Here is a 4,919-nt window from a genome sequence, read left to right as displayed (position 1 = left end):
ACACATCTTGTTTTACATATTATATTTTTATGCGCCCGGATCGAAAGATCTGAGGCGTATATTGTTTTTGTCCTGTCTGTTTGTCTGTCTGTCTGTCTGTTTGTCTGTTTAGCTGTTTGTCTGTTTGTCTGCAAACTTTAACCTTCACCATAACTTTTGAACCATAAAAGATAGAGACTTCTTATTTGGTGTGCATACACCACTGAATAAGTTCTTTTAAATGACACCATGATGAATGACCTTGTGACCTTGACTGTGACCTATACGCTAAATATAGCTTTTTTGTCGGCAAACTTTAACCTCCACCATAACTTTTGGACGAAGAAAGATAGATGAATAGCATAGACTTTATATTTGGTATGCATACTCCACTAATTCAGCTCTTTCAAATGACATCAAGGTCAATGACTTTGTGACCTTGTCTGTGACCTATAAACTAATTTTTTTCTGCAAACTTTAACCTTCGTCATAACTTTTGAACTGTTGAGACTTCATATTTGGTATGCATACTTCACTAGTTAAGCTCTTTCATATGACATCAAGGTCAATGACCTTGCGGCCTTGACTGTGACCTATATGCTAAAAATAGTTTTTTCTGCAAACTTTAATCTTCGTCATAACTTTTGAACCATAAAAGATAGAGACTTCATATTTGGTGTGCATACACCACTGAATAAGTTCTTTTAAATGACACCATTGTGAATGACCTTGTGACCTTGACTGTGACCTATACGCTAAATATAGCTTTTTTGTCGGCAAACTTTAACCTCCACCATAACTTTTGAACGAAGAAAGATAGAGACTTAATATTTGGCAAGTATACTTCACTAAATAAGCCCTTCCATATGACACCAAGATCAATGACCTTGTGACGTTGACTGTGTCCTATATGCTAAAAATAGCTTTTTTGAACCTTCACCATAACTTTTGAACCATGAGAGATAGAAACTTCATATTTGGTATGCATACTTCACTAATCAAGTTCTTTCAAATGACACCAAGATCAATGACCTTAAGACCTTGACTGTGACCTATATGCTAAATTTTTTTTTTTAACTTTGTTGCCGCCGGGCGCGTAGTGTTTCACAAACACATCTTGTTTAATTTCAAATAGAAGACATTTTAAGTGACGTAATGAGATTTTTTCTCACATTTACTTACACATTCACACTTCCCCTTCTGACTTTAAACAAGCGTGAAATAAAAGAAATTATTACCAATGAGATACACGTATTTCATTTGAAATAAACATGTAATTATTGTTGATGTGTTAATCAATATTGATATATGTAACTCAAAAATATTAATCCGTGGATATCAAAATTTTTCAAAGTTGTTAATTTCAAATTTTGAATTGATATACATTTTTTTTACTTACGTAAGAGTTAAATGATTTAGCAACCCATTACTGAAAACCAATATTTTATTGGCGACGACTTTATTTCGCGATTTACCGGGGGTAAACTACTTTGCAACGATTAATTTTCGCGATCATGCCTTTTTAGGTCTGTGGTAAAGGAGGAATGCCACACCAACTTTTTATTTTATAGATCTCTGAGTCAACCATTTTAAACAATGGTTTCAGCATTGAAAGGCCGACATTAGCTCTAAATTATTTAATATGAATTCTTTTGTATTTTTTCAAAGAAAATGAAAAAAATTATTTACATCAAAATTAGATGTTTTCTTGTAAAAATTTTGTCGTAAATGAATGCATCATATAAATACCTAATAAAATATGTAAAGAAAAGCCGTATAGATATTTAAAAATTTTAAATAAAAAAATATTTATGAAAATAAAACACATAATTTGTGAATATTTTTTAAACTTGTGGTTAAAATCTTCTTAAAACCAGTCACAACTGGGGAAAACATGTTCATTAATCATATTTATAAAAGAAATTGAAACGAAATAGACAAATTTTAGAGAAATTAATTTTTTTTTTGCCAATCCCGCGGTGATTAGAGCGTCTGCTCTACAGTCGCAAAGTAAGAAGTCAATCTCCTAATGTCGCAGGTTCGAATCCCATTGTGGGACGAGGAGACCGGTCCTTCGGATGAAACCGTTTAAATGGAGGTCCCGTTTCGAAGTAGCTGGCTCGAAAAAGATCCCTCCCTGCTCAATGGCCCTGAGTGCAGAGTATAGGACAAAATTTGCAGCTCTCCACCGGCAAGTGGTGGCGTCTCCATATGAGTGAAAAATTCTTGACAAGGACGTTAAACAATATACAATCAATCAATCAATCAATCATGGATTTGTAAACGTTGAATAATTTTTATTGCTTATTTCACCATGAGTAATGTAGCTTATACTCTCTTTCTGCACATGTACACCAGTAATTTATAATTAGGAAATTTAATCAACATTCCAGTTTTATAATTAAATAATGAACATTGCTGTGTTCTACAATAACAAAATATTGATATAGAGCAAAATTTATTCTCTCAAAACAATCCATTTAGAATAATAAAAATCTTGTTTTTAAAAATCCAATTGCTCTTTGCTGTCTTTTGCCTTTCCACTGTATCAAGCCATTTTTTCTTCACTCTACATCCAATGAAAATAAAAATAAATTAACTGTTGAAATACATGTTATGAGTACATGTAAGCGATATAAAAATTGTAGAACTGCGAAACACATAAAATTTTATTTTGGAATTTTTTAAATACATGTAAAATGGATTTAAATGAATTAACAAGTCTATCATTTCGTTCTCAACTTAATTGTTTCTATCTCTCACTTTTTTCAAACAGTTAGTGAAAAGCTTTTAGAATTTTTTCAGTACCTTAAAATCACAGATGTTGAACAGGAAAAGTTTCCTCGGTATGAATACATCATCATCATCTTCAAAGACCTCATAGACATCACAAGCCTGGGGAAGAATTTTTTTTAAATATACTATTATAGTTAGCACTTGTCTGCTTTTCAACAAAACTGTGTCCTGTCTGAAATTTTAAATTTACAAAATGTACCAGATAATATATTAATTTCTTTTTAATTTTGTATGTATTGCCGCCCACACACCATATGTCTACTTTTCAACAGAAACTGTCATTTTGAAATTGTTTACTAGATGACAGAAAGTAGAAAATGTTCAAGATTATAACTTTTTAATTTTGTATTCATTGCCATCCACTATTCAAATTTACTGCATGACACATATCAAAAACATTCCAGATTCAGATTTAATTGAATTCATATAAATTAGGCAAAATATCTTTTGTAATTCCCTGCTGTTGCTTTCGTGTGCTAACGCAAAGACAAAAGATAGGGAAGTTGTCAAAGTCTGCAATAAAAGTATGCAATACCTTTCTCTCATCATTTGTCGTAGTCAATGGCTGATGATTTAGAGTCTCTTGATTTTCTTCAGACACTTTTGTCTGGATGGTTTGAAGATCCTTTTGGATTTCTTCTTCATAATGCACTTTAGATTGCCTTTCTCTCTTGTCTTGTTCTGGGCTCTCTCTGCGTAAAAAGTAAAAGTTTTTCAATAATATTTGTTACATTTATTTGTTTTGAATTTTAAAACGTAATAAAAACAGGATATTTAAGCATACTGACTTTAACCTAGATAAAAAAGAAAAATATTAGATTCTTCATATTTTGTTAAAAGATTTAAAGTAAGAAATCAACACAGGTCATCATCCATTTGTTACATTAAAGTTTTGCAATTTAAGAAATTCAAAACTAATAGTAAATTCTACAAGATTTATTTACAATGTAACACATTACCAAAGAATACGAATGTCGTCTTTAGTTTCCTTTTTGATGGCCTTCTTTACACTCGACTTCGTCTTTTGTTGACTGCTTTATCCGTTGCTCTTATTTTCTACAAAATAGTTAGGGGTATACTTGTAATCAATGTTAATTTTTTTTTTTAAATGATCAGATAACATTTTTCTTCTCTACGATGTAATTCTTTCTTCCCTATTTTGTTTATCTAAAGAAAATAGTTTAGATTCGTGAGTACTTTTCATCCACGAATAAACATCCTCCATAAGGTAATAGGATTTTCTGTAGGCAAAGGGGAATATAAGAAATTCTGCCCCAACGAACCAGTGAAATTCAAGCAATCCACAGAAATTGTCCCTCATTTTTTATTTATGGATTCGACAGTAATTTATTTTGCAATACCTTGTATGTTTTCATTTCTTTCTCCACACCGTCAGTCCACTGGTTATCACATTTATGCATTTCCAGTTTCTCCACCAAAGGCTTCTAAATTATCAAATTTGAGTATTTTCATCTTATCCCTCTTCTTCAGCATTATATTGAAAGAAACCGCCTTATTTCATCACACATATTACATGTACTGATTTATATATTTGCTAATGTCTTCGGTTCAACCTATTTGAAATTATTGAAAATTTTCAACTATAACAAATACCAGAAATGTTATCACTAAATCCCCCGCCCCCAACGAATAAAAAAGGGAAAAAAACATAAATTAGAACAAAATCAAAGTCAACCCTTAATAATTTAATAAAACTGTGCTTACCAAATCTTGCAGGGGCTCTTTCAGGGGCTTGTTTTTAAAAATCTGTGCTTCTTCGCTACAAAGAAAAAACAAGGATTCAAAACTGACCATCTTTATAAATCAGAAAATACAATCTACCTGTATATGTGTGACAAAATTAAACGATTTTGATGTAATTGTAGATTCTACGTACCTGGCAAAATTCTCCCCTCTGTCGGTGATGTCGCTGTTTGTTTTCTGTCCAAAAAGACGTTTCTTAATTTCTCTCTGTTTCTGCACATTGATCCTTGATATTAATCTCCTATTTGAAAATATCGAAAAAAATTTAATTTATAAAAAAAGACGAGAAAAGTTATCAACATTTCACTACAACTCCCTATAGTTTCCCAACGAATTAGCAACATGTAAGTTTTTATGATTTTGGATGGATATTTGAATGT

General features: G+C 31.4%; 1 long non-coding RNA gene across 1 annotated transcript; it reads right to left on the bottom strand.

Annotated features, from left to right (window-relative positions):
* Positions 1-3,318: 3,318 nt before the first annotated feature.
* On the bottom strand, positions 3,319-4,209 carry LOC134282193 (uncharacterized). The gene is made up of 3 exons (XR_009995235.1): positions 4,137-4,209; positions 3,735-3,831; positions 3,319-3,467 (listed from the first exon to the last, which is right to left on the bottom strand). It is a non-coding gene; the product is annotated as an uncharacterized LOC134282193 (long non-coding RNA).
* Positions 4,210-4,919: the final 710 nt, after the last annotated feature.

This window comes from Saccostrea cucullata, unplaced genomic scaffold, assembly GCF_032062105.1.
Source record: "Saccostrea cucullata isolate Sc308-1 unplaced genomic scaffold, CSIRO_AGI_Scuc_v1 ctg13716, whole genome shotgun sequence".
NCBI classification, from domain to species: domain Eukaryota; kingdom Metazoa; phylum Mollusca; class Bivalvia; order Ostreida; family Ostreidae; genus Saccostrea; species Saccostrea cuccullata.
This window is presented reverse-complemented; position numbering and strand designations above follow the sequence as displayed.